Consider the following 12,915-nt stretch of genomic DNA (forward strand, 5'->3'; position numbering starts at 1 on the left):
TAGTTTTCATATGTTTTAAGTGACTCTGAAAGATATGCTGAAATTTTTCAACATTTGCATCTTCATTATCAAACTGGGAATCTTTTCTTATTTATGCATATAGCTAGTACTTTCATTATGAATTTATTTTTGTACAATGATTTTTTAAAATATCTTGTAACAGAGGAGAATGTTCATGTTTCACTTTAAAAATAAAATTTTCTGTTTGCAATATAACCAGTCAACATTAAACATGAAGTAAGTTTAAAATACTAATACATGATGATATTCTTAACATTTGGCTGTAAACACTATAAATATAAAGCTATATTTGTCTTCATCTTCTCTACCATCCTTCTAATTTAAACCTGATATCATCTGTCATAAGTCATTGCAATATTCTCCATAATGATCTCCAGCATTGCCCTTCACTTCATTCTGCACACATCAACTGGGCCACTATTTTTAAAATGTGTATCACATAAGACATACACTTTGAGAAAAAATAAAGAATTTCATTATATGACTTATATAGCTCAGCTTCAACGAATTTCTGCATAAGTATCCAAATTTGTCTTTTTATTTCTGCATCTCTCATGCAAATTTTATTATCATTTCTTTTTACCCTATAATTTATCAAGATCTTCATTGAAATTTTTGCCCATTGGCCTAAGAACATAGGAATTGTTTTCCTTCATTAATTCCTTCTCAGTTTTTATGGTACACATCAATGCCATATCCACAGAGAGGTTTTCTCTAGACTATCCTGTTTAAAAGGCAGTTATCTTTCTAGTAACTTTGCCCAAGGTATTGGCTATTTCGTATAGAGCATCTATCAAACAAAAGGAAGAAACAACAACAACAACAAAAAAGAAAGAAAAAATGAAAGAGAAAAGGACCAGATACTATATAGCACAGACCTCTATCTTGAAATTAAAAAAAAAAAAAAGTTGGGGATTTTGCTCCATGGTAGAAAGCAATTGGGTCCAACCCCAAAACCAAAGTAGTAGTAGTAATAATAATAATAATGATAATGATAATGATAAAATAAATCCACTTATCTCATGTTTTTCATTTTTTTCAGGCTAGAATTCCAAATCTGAACTGGGACTATTTTTCTTGCTTACTTTTAATTTGCAATGCCTGATGCAAACTCCAACATAAAATCCTCCATATATTACCAATTATAAAAAAAAAAAAAACATAAAATATTTAGAGAGAAAATGGACTGAATGTGTTTCTCCTAAATTCATTGTTGAATGCTAATATGCCACATGACAGAATTTGGAGTCAGTGCCTCAGAAAAGTGTTTTAGATATCCATAGCATCTCATGATTAGAATCACTTCTCGTAATCAGAAAAACTCCAGAGTTCTCTTTCCTCTTTCACCATGTGAGGACACAATAAGAAACAGTGAAAGAGAGAGTGGGTCTCGACCAGACATCAAACCTGCTACCTCATCTTAGATTTCTTAGCCTTGTGAGCTATAGGAAGTAAATTTTCTTTTTATAATATGCCCAGTTTATGGCATTCTCTGATAGCATCGTGGACAGACTAGATAGTAAATAACTTGGTAACGTTCACCCAGAAAGCATTTGGTTGAGAACAGATTTAACACAAGTACCCTGACTATAGTGCAGATAAGATTCATACTCATTCTGCATTGTTCCTTAGTTATGTGTAAGTACTTTTTCAACCACCCTACCCCTTTTATTCCACAAGGAAGGAAATAAATGGATTGCCTGACAGAAATTTTGCCTAAGATAATAAATAAAGCTAGTCAAGAAACTGAGACTAGTAAGAACACATTTCCATTCCAGATATGCTCCTTTTATTACATTTTATTTTATTTTTTCCCTTGAATGTGAACTCTACAAGTTACATATAAGTCTGAAGAGATCAGTTACATTTAGGTACAGATTAGGATGACATGATCAAGATATTGGATCTTAAAGAATAAGACATAAAAGGCAGTTGAAAAACAGTTTAATATCATGAAGTATGCTCAATTAGTGACCAAGGTAATTAAGTTTCCATTCAAAGGCAGAGCTCCTGAGCGAATCAGAAATTTAGGAGGCTAGAGAGTTTCTTTGGAAGAAGAATTTGCAAACTTTAGTGAGACAATTTCTCCTGATTTGAGGCAGAAGTGATTTTCCTTCAACAGATTCTCATCCTTTCCTGGAATACTTTAAATCAGTTTCAAACTGTATAAAAACCTTGGCCATTGAAAAGAAGTACAATCTGCTTCAGCCACTGAATTGCTGACAGCTAAATAAAGAATGCTGCCATTTAGAATAGACTCTCTGGCCCTAAATTCATGTGCAAATAAAATATATTTCTGCATTTTATCAGGAGAGCTATATTTCCATAAAGTATTCATTCAAATTTTCCAAGAAAAAATGTGTCTACTGTAAGATTCTGTAGAAGGAAACATTGGTCCTTGATTTCTGTTTTTCAATCTGCCATTTTATTGATATTTTCCAGAAATAAGTCAACTCACACTGAGTTCTTGGTGTTAAGTAGAATCCATAGGCTTACAAATGTCATACTTCTTGCCTACTTTTGACCTGTTTCCTTTGAACCTTGCTAGAAACAGATTGAGAAATTAAACTTTGATTGGACATCAGTTCAAAAATCCAAGTTTGAGCCAAGAATAGACATCAAGGCAAAAATCAGGTGTATAGCACATGTCAAGAGATGCCTTGATGCTCAGTGGGAATCGGTCAAGGAAACAGCAGGTTTGCATTTTTTTTTTTTTTTTTTTTGTCATTGATAAGGTTTAACTGTCAGTGCACAGAAAATCCAAGACTTGAAGATTGAACAGGGACACTTATATCAAGAAGGGAGACTGTCTTATGAAGTATTTTCTGGTGGGTGGCCTTCTTATCCCAGAGTGTATGGTGATTCTTTACACTTAGTTTAAGCTCTGAGCTTACAGAAAAGAGACAACTAGAAACAATAATGATAATATAATAAAATCCAAAGTGTGTTCACATTGTATCCTTTCATCTTGATCTTCACAACCACACAGAAATGTACACAGAGTGGAAAAGATGGTAATTCTCAACTTTCCATCAAAAAGAGAAGTAAGAATCAGAGAAGTTAAAAGATTTGACAAGTATATAGAATTGCTATATGATGAAGTCAGAATTCAAATGTAGTCTCATGAATTGAAATGCCATTTTCATTCCACTCCACCATATCAATCTCAGTAATTCAGTTCTCAAAGTGAATTGGTAGGAAACATGAAGCTAAATGCAATATTTCAAGGAGATATAGAATGAATTCAAACATATGAATCCCAAGATAGAGCTTAGATTGTAAATAACCAATCTTGTCAAGATATGAAAGCCATTCTGGGCTCAAAACTAAGATGTGATTTAAATGTCATATTTGAATAACAGTCCTCTGATCCATTATCTACCATAAATTTTAAGATCTAATTTTAGAGAAAATGAAAACAAACAAGCTAACCCTTTTTTATACCATCATAAAATTGTATAGTATACTATGAATCTTTAAACAATATTTGAAATTCAGTGTTTCTACTGAATGGATACTTTTAAAACATTTTAGTCTCCTGACAATTGACCTTTAGAACACTATAATGTTCTATTTGTAATTAAATCTTAGCATGAAATCTAGCAAAATGTATATTTATTCTTAAAATAAGAATTATTTTATTTTAAATTCCCAAGACTGCACTATATGTGGAAATCTTGTTACTAACTAATTTATAGAAAGGAAACTCTACAAGAAATGAGATACAAGCTTCAAGCAATAGTTATTTTGTATTACTAACAAGAGTCAGTTACATATATTCATTCTGACATCAAACATTCCAACAACCAGGATCTTAAAAACTAGGTTAACTAATTCAACCAATAAAATAAAGCAAAACGACATTCACTTTTAATTTAAAGATCTAAGTGAACTGAAGAGGCCTGGATGAAAGCACCTGCCTGACATATTTTCATTTTCTCTTTTCCAAATTAATATACTTCTTACATTTCTCCAGATGATTATCCTCAGTTCACATTAGCCCTTCTAATAAGGAATAAGACTTCCACTAACATATTTTTGATCAGGTTTTTGTTTGTTTTTTACCTAACAATCTAACAGTCCTATGTTGTTTTCCATAATGATAATTGACAATAAACAGAAGAAAGGCAGAATCTATCTATTCGATTTCAATGTAAGATTTATTGCATAAAGCAATGTATACTTAATAGGTGACATAAATTCTGGAAAACTGGAGTTCCTAATGTGCATTATTTATTAATAGGTCCTAGATTCATTGCTTCAAATATATGATTTTACTTTTACAGCTAAATGTTTACTGTCAATGGTCAAAAAAGGGATACATATACCCGCCCCCCCCATTCCCTTAATTTTGTAAATGCCTGGAGACAACATTGTAGTTGATGATGGTAGTTGGTGGGGGTAGAGGTACTTTCTATCTTTGGTTTATTTCATTGAATGCTATTGTTGGAAATAAACTACTTGGCTTATTAACCAGTGTATATTCAGTTGGCATGCTCACTCATGTGGACATGTACATACTAAGTGCATTTCCTTCATATGTATTACACATACTTAGATGAGATGTTTTTTATTACTTTTCCCTGCTTCTCCCCTAAAAGACAGCAAAGAAAGTACTCCTAATACTGAAAAGGCAAAGGGGCCAAGATAGAACTTTAATAAACAAAGGAGGCATTGCAGAGAATGACCTTGGTTTTCTTTTTATTGGAAACAAGAGAGATTTACAGTCTACAATCACCAAGGGTAGAAAAATTCCTGCTGATTGAGCAAGAATGGAGAAGTCCAACACACACCAAGTATGGATGCCTAATTCCACCTCAAAATCCAATGTAGTAATGGGGATGATTTGCCCCAATGTCAGAAGAACTGAGTGTTTCTAAGCCTTGTCTCTGGAGGCATTTGGAGATGGATGACCAGCATCCACCAATCATCTATCAGTGAAAGAATAATTCAAATCTAAACTGCACAAGCTCCTCTCTTCCATCAGGAGGTGGCTGAGGAAAATGTGTGAGTGACCCCGTAGGTAGCACCACAGAGGATTAAGCTGAAGAGCCAATAGTGCCAGAAAAGTGAAGAAGACAAGAGAACATTTCAAGGGATCTCAAAATAAATTGGAACTCTAGCTAACAGAAGAAGACTAGAACCAAAACATTAAGCTTTTTAAACAGGGAAAATGAGGACAGGGTATGAGGTTCCATGGTAATATACTTGCTTTGCATACTCAAGGCCATAGGTTCAATCCTCAGCACAATAAATAAATATATAGGTACATGTCTGCTTAAAAAGAAGATTTAAATAAAAGCAAAATTATTGCATAATATTAAAAAATCCAGAATAAAGTCTAAAACCATTTGTCATACAAAGAATGGAGGCATATACATTTTGACAGAAAAAGACAAATCAAAAATCAACCAACACCTACACAGAGCTAAAGAAAACATTGGCTTTATCTGACAGATATCATAAAAGTGTTTCAACAAACAATTACAAAGTATGCTAGTTTTGATCTGGGATGTTTCCCAAAGACTCATGTGTTGAAAGCTTGGTTTCTGTGACAACAATGTTCAGAGGTGGGACTTTTAGGAAGTGATGGATCATGAAGGCTCTAACCTGATCAATGGATTAATCCATTGAGAGATTAATAATGTGTGGCATTATTGGGAAATGATGAAAATATAACAGGTGGGACCTCATTGAAGGGAGTCAGACAAGTGGGCATGAACCTCTGGGGACTATATCTTGACCCAGCCCCTTCATCCTTAGCTCATGCTCTCTGCATCTGATTCTTGGCTGCCATGAGGTCTACAGCTTGGCTCTGTCCCATCCAACCAATCAGGATGTTCTGCTTTACCATCAGCTGAGAAGGAAACCAACCAAGTGATCCTGGAATAAAAACCACAGAATCTGTGATCTAAAATAAATCTTTCCTCTTTTAAGTTGTTTTTCTTAAATATTTTGTCAGAATAAGAAAAAAATTATGGGAAAAAAATGAAAAAGATTGAAAATCTTGGCATATATAATGCTATTTTAAAAATAAACTAATATAAATAGTAAAACAAACAACAACAACAACAACAAAACTACACAGTGACAACAGCATGTTGAGAAAAGACAGTATCCATAGCCTTCAGAACAAGTCAAAAGAATTTGATCCGTGGTGAAAACAAAGACAAGTTAACAAAGACAAAGGGATCTGAGATATAATACATCAAGAAAATAAGTGAAGCCCATACTAGATATTTTTCACAGAAATACACACACAGAGTCACCAAGTTTGATTAGAATAAAACAACAAAAATGTAAGAACAATCCAAAAATTCATAAAAACAAAAACTAGAGTGATCTATTACCTAGAGAATGACAATTCAAATGATAGTGGAAATCTCAACTGTAACCTGGGACCTGAAGAAAGAAGCAGTTTTTCAAGTGATAATTTCAAAGAACTTTTCACTGTTAGTCCATTATTCAGTGAAATTATCCCTCTAGCGTGAGGGAGAAATGCCTTCCCTACGAGGAAGTAAACTAAGAGTGGATTGTCAGCAGATCTAACAACAAATCTTAACTTGTGAAATCTCCCTAAACAACAAGAAAATGGTAATAGAAAAAAGCAAAGAAAATCAATGAATGGGATAAAAATTAGAGATAGTGGGTGTTTATCTTTCTCCTCATCATTTTTTAAAAAACATACTTCTTTGCTGAATCAAAATAATAGCACATTTTATGTGGTGTTCAGTGAATCTTAAAAAAAAAAAAAAAAAAAAAAACCCAGAAAATTATATTTTAAGAAAGGAGGTCTGGGGATGTGGCTCAAGTGGTAGCGCGCTCGCCTGGCATGCGTGTGGCCCGGGTTCGATCCTCTGCACCACATACAAAGATGTTGTGTCCGCCGAGAACTAGAAAATAAATATTAAAAAATTCTCTCTCTCTCTTTCTCTCTCTCTCTCTCTCTCTCTCTCACTCACTCTCTCACTCTCTCTTTAAAAAAAAAAAAAAAGAAAATTATATTTTAAGAAAGGAGAGCTTAAAGGAACCCAAATTCAACTAGGATAAAATAACCCAACTAGTTCTATAACCAGAAGACAAATTAAAATACAATCAACTTGCTCCCCAAAATGAAATTTTCAGCCTAGGTAGCTTCACTAGTCAATATATTTAACATTTAAAAAGCAATGAAAACTAATTTTACATATTTTATTTCAGGAAAAAAAAAAGGAGATCTCACACTCCCAATACATTTTATGAGGTTAGTGTTGCCTTAACACTAAAACCAAACTAACACAGTAAAAAGCAAGAAAGGGATGAACATCTGTAATGAACTTATATATAAAAATCCAAAATAAAACATTACAAAATTAAATCCAGCAATGTGTAAAATGATTACATAAAAGAATAAGATTTTCTCTAAGTATATAATGCTGATTACATATTGAAAACTCAAATAATATAACTCACCATATCACCAAATTATTAGAATCATGATCTTATCATTTAATGCAGAAAAGCATTCAAAAAATTCAAAATCTTCCTTTATAAAAGAAGTGAAAATTTAGAATTAAACAATGTTTCTTCTATTAGATAAAGCACATCTAAAAGAAAAAAAATCTATAGCTGACAAAATATTTTACAGCACAAAAATGAATGCTTTCATCCTATGATCAGGAACAAGAAAGGAAAGTATGTCACTGTCACCAGTGTTACTCAATATAATAGTAGACATTCTAGACAGGGCAATCGGGCATGAAAATAATCAGAGGTAGATATATCAGAAATTATGTAGTGCAAGTTCACATCACACATCACAGTTAATTTACAGTAAATTGAAACATATGTAAATATAAAGCCACACATCAGTATAAAAAATTCACACTGAAAAAAACACTAAGAATATAGAGTGAAGAGTTCTTAGACATAAACCTCAAAGCACACCTGTAACAGGAAAAGCTAATAAACTTAATTGAACTTTTTTTTTTTTTAAAAAAAATCACTTTGTTAGAAAACTAAAAAGACAAATAAGAGTTTCTGAGAAAATATTTGCAAACCACATATCTCACAAAGGTTGTGTGCAGAATTTATTATGACCTCTCAAGTTTCAAGATTAGACAAACAAGAATAATTCCAATTATAAAATATGCCAAATAAATGAACAGACATGTTACTGCATATAAGCTAGCATATAAGCAATTAAAAAGATGTTCAACATCATAAGATATTAAGGAAATTTGAGTTAAAACCATAAAGCAATATAACTAAACACTGATTAGAAGAGCTAAAAAAAATTATAAGAAATTCTGACAAAATCTGAATAAACCACTGGGAGAAATAAAAATGGTATAGTCATTTTGAAAACAGGAATTTTTTACACTATGAATGCAATTATCATACAAAGCTACATTGTACTAATGATAATTTACTCCTGAGAAATGAAAATTTTTGTTTAAAAAAATATGTACACAGATATTCATAGCAGCTTTATTCATAGCAACCAAAAGTGAAACGAATTAAATATTTGTTTTAAACCCATGTAAGAATGAGTAAATTTTTAAACAGCCTGCGAGTAATTCAAATCATGAAATACTACTCAGCAATAAAAAAGCTCACATAAGCCTCATAGGAATTATGTAACATTCATGAGTTAAAGTCACTATAGACATGAGATAAAGTAATCATATAGACAAACAGAAAACACATCAGAGATAACTTTGGTAATGGTTTGGTTGGGGTTAGCACTCCGTAAACTTGAGATGATACAACAGTTACAGATCTAACAAAATTGCATGAAACTACGCAGACACACATCCAGGCTGTATATATAACTGTTAAATCTGAATAAGCTTTGTGGCTTGTATGAATGTGACATTCATGGAGTGCTATATTTATGCAATCTATTATAATAAGACTTCCCTGTACACTTAGCTTAATTTTCTGGTAAGCTCTAACTATTTGAAAATAGAAGTACAAGAAAATGTATTACTTGTACACAGAGTTAGCTCAAGAACTCAAGTAAGTTAAAAAATTCTAATATACTATGGTAATTTGATAATTTAATAATATTAAAATAGCCAAGACTGATTTTATCTATAAATCTACATGTAATTTATGGAACAATATAAGGGATTTATATTTTTATTTTATTATTAAATAATAGGAAGTTTATTCATTATGCAAATATCTAGCAGTTGGTAGGCAGAATATTTTTTAAGTGAGGAGACCATACTTGAATAAATACCTAAAATATGAAATAGTGCCTTGGATATTAAATACTCATGAAGATATGTTGAATGAATGACTGAATGAGAGTATCTGGCCATAATTATATAAAGAGATTATAAATTTATAATTCCTCAGTTCTCAAGTTTCCTCTAACTTTCCTTATATGTATCATTTCATAGTACCAATTAATATATTCCCCCAAAATATTTGCATTCCATTCTCGCCCATGCACTAAAGTCTGATTAAATTCCAATATCTTTAAAAAATTAGAAAGGACCTAAATCTCCTTTTATGAGTTTCCAACCACATTTACAACATTCTTATTATGCCTGAATAGAACAACTCAGTATACCAAAATTTTCAAGAACAAATACACACTCACTGAACCTTAAAGAAGAGTATGAAAATTAAGTTTCGATCCTTATGATTTAAGCTTGAGGCTCTTAACACATGAAAAAAAATCACTTATTTGCTCAGCTTAGCTCATTTTAGCATAGCCCAAATCCCTATACTATAAATCTACTCACTCTATTAACTATTAACTCCTAGACCTTGCTAACTCATTCAACCATTCTGGTCTTTAGTATCATTATCTGCAAAATGGGGATATCATCTAGCTCATAAGAGCTCATAATGATTGTTTTTGTTTGTTTGTTTTTGCTTTTAATACTGGGGATAGAACTCAGGGGCACTCGATCACTGAGCCACATCTCCACTCATGCCTATTTTGTATTTTATGTAGAGAAAGGGTCTCACTGAGTTGCTTTTCATATTCCTTTTACTGAGGTAGTCTTTGAACTCCTGATCCTCCTGCCTCAGCTCCCTGATACTCTGGGGGATTACAGACATGCACCACCATACCCTGCTCATGGGGATTTTTTATTGGTTCTTTTTGAGTTATATGACATTAGGATTTATGTTAACAGAATTATAAAAAACATGGAATATAACTTGCTTTAAGTCAGTCCCCAGAACTTCCATTTTCCCTTCTCTCCTCACCCCACACCCCCTCCTTGTTCTCTTCCCTCTACTGATCTTTCTGCAATTTACTTGGGGTATTTGTTTTGTTTGGGTTTTTAGTGCATTATGGATGTGCACGATGGTGAGATTCACTGTGGTATATTCATGTATATACACAGAAACGTTAGGTCAAATTCATTTCACTGTTTTAATGAAGCTATATTTGACAAAAAAAGAAAAAAAAATGTAAGCAGTTACATGTGTGGAATCAAAGCGTGCTTTAGTCAAAGTCATCACACTCTACTTTCTCAGGATATTTCTTCCCTGGAAAAGAAAGATATATACTATGTCCATCTTTAATATCTCCCAAAAGACTCTAATTCAAAAAGAGTTTCCTTGGTCTAATACTTAGATCAAGGTCTTGTTTTAAGAATAAAGGAAACTCTAAGGAATTATAGGGTTTTTTTTCTCTCCTACTTTATTTTGTGCATTTAACTTATTTTCAAGTGATACATAAAATCATGAAAATTGAGCGTATTAATGGATACTGATATTTTTCCTTCATTTTTATTGGAGCATTATAGTGGTACATAATGGTGAGATTTGATGTTACATACCTGTGCATGCACACAAAATAACAAAATAATTTGTCCAACGTCACTCCCCAGCACTTCCCCCATCTCTCCCCTCCAACCAATGCCTGGGTGTCCTTCCTTACTTTATTCTACTGTTCTCCCTTTGTTTTCATGAGACCTCTTGCCCAACCTTTCTTTTCCTTTCTAGCTGCCACATATTAGAGAAAATATAAGAGGCTTGACCTTCTGGGTTTGGTTTGTTTTGCTTCAAGCAATGGTCTCCAGCTCCATCTCTTTTCCTGCAAATGATATAATTTCATTTTTTTGAATTACTTAAACTATATTGTGTATATATACTACACTTTCTTTATCCATTGATCTGTTGATGGACACCTAGGTGGGCTCCATGATTTGGCTATTTTGAATTATGCTTCTATATATGTGGGTATGCGTGCAATGCAAAGTATGATGACTTTAAATTTTAGGATAAATAACAACGAGTGATATAGCTAGGTCATGTTGAAGCGAATGTAGTGCCACACTCCATCATATATGCACAGGCAAAAATTTTCTCAGTAGGACTCCTAAAGTTCAGAAAATAATGTCAAGTATTAATGAATAAAATGTCATCGAATTAAAAAGCTTCTGTACCATAAAAAAAAAAAAAACAATTAAGAATATGAAGAAAGAACCTACAGAATGGGAGAAAAATCTTTGTTAGCTACTCTTCGGATAGAAGATTGATATCTAGTATATATAAATAACAAAAGCTCAACATCAAAAAAAAAAAAGGAATAGTCCAATTAATAAATGGACAAATGAATTAAAGAAACAAAAAGAATAAATAAAAATGGCCAACAAATATATGAAAAAAAATATTCAACATCATTAGCAATTAGGAAAATGAAAGTAAAAATTATATCATACTAGTCAGAATGGTAGTCATCAAGAATTCACACAATAATAAGTGCCCGGAGAGAATTTGGAGAAAAAATATTTTTACCCTGTTGGTGGCATTGCAATTTAGTACAATCACTATGTAAATTAGTATAGAGGTTCCTCAAAAGACTAGGCATGGAATCATCTTCATATTTTATTTTTATGTTGTGCCAGGGATCAAATCCAGGGCCTCACGCATGCTAGGCAAATGCTCTATTACTGAGCCACAATCCCAGCCCCTCCCTCATATTTTAAAAACTTAGCAATATGTTAGATAAACCTACACTTTCACCGTTCCATCTTGTCCATTTGGAAACCATGTACAATTTAGGATTTTAATAATATTTCTCCAAAATGACATAAGCAAGTTAATTCATTTTTTTCATTGGATTTTAGACTGATAAGAAAATTATGACCTCTCAAGTTACAATAGAAAATACATTTTTAAAAGAACAGTATTTTTTATATAAGTGAATCCCTTTAATATTGCTAAAAAGTACAAAATGTTCACACAAAATTTTGGCTAATGTAGAATCCATAGTCTTTTGTTCAATATGGTTATCATTTATTTGTTCAGTTTTGGTCTACCAACAGCCACAAGCTTCAAAAGTTGAGAAAAAAAATTAAAACCCAGATATGTGATATATATATTTTTAAAGTAAACACTAAACTATTTCATAATATGTGAAAAACATTAATTGTAATTGTAAAAATACTTTTTTTAATCCAAATATTCTCTCTTCCAATTTTTCTCTGCTAATTTTTACCTAGAATTTAATCTACCAGGAAAAAGCTGATGGCAAGAAAAAAACAGCAACTTTTTAACATAAAATTTAAAACTCTACCACAAATAGCAATTGAAATTGATCAAAATTTGACATTTATTAAGTTATATTACTGTACATAAATATTAAAGAAAACTTTTCATTAATGTAATATTTAAAAATATTTGTCAAAAGTTTGTCTGCTTGCAGCAGATATTTATAAGTCCAGACTCTCTACAAAATTTATCAACATGAAATAAATAAGATGGCCAAGATTCTTACCTCTCCATTGGGTTAGGTTATCCATTACTTCAGCTCAATGACAGTGACTGGCCATTTTAAGAATAAATCAGTAGAACCATGCCTTTGTGAAAAAAAATATGTTTGAGGAGTATAGGTTTCAACTTCAGGATCTGCTCAATTATATTGTTTACAGCAGTTTTGAG

The sequence above is a fragment of the Callospermophilus lateralis genome, chromosome 5 (assembly GCF_048772815.1).
Source record: "Callospermophilus lateralis isolate mCalLat2 chromosome 5, mCalLat2.hap1, whole genome shotgun sequence".
NCBI lineage: Eukaryota > Metazoa > Chordata > Mammalia > Rodentia > Sciuridae > Callospermophilus > Callospermophilus lateralis.